This window comes from Arachis ipaensis, chromosome B03 (genome assembly GCF_000816755.2).
Source record: "Arachis ipaensis cultivar K30076 chromosome B03, Araip1.1, whole genome shotgun sequence".
Taxonomy (NCBI): Eukaryota; Viridiplantae; Streptophyta; class Magnoliopsida; order Fabales; family Fabaceae; genus Arachis; species Arachis ipaensis.
In genome coordinates this window covers 115269673-115269916 of record NC_029787.2, presented here as the reverse complement: position 1 = coordinate 115269916, position 244 = coordinate 115269673, and positions in this window count along the sequence as shown.

Genomic DNA, 244 nt, shown 5'->3' with positions numbered 1-244 from the left:
TTTGCTAAAGTCCCCAATTAGAGGTGTCCAGGGTTCTTAAGCACACTCTTTTTTTTTGCTTTGGACCTTGACTTTAACCGCTCAGTCTCAAGTTTTCACTTGACACCTACACGCCACAAGCATATGGTTAGGGACAGCTTGGTTTAGCCGCTTAGACTAGGATTTTATTCCTTTAGGCCCTCCTATCCACTGATGCTCAAAGCCTTGGGATCCGTTTTATTTGCCCTTGCCTTTTGGTTTTAAG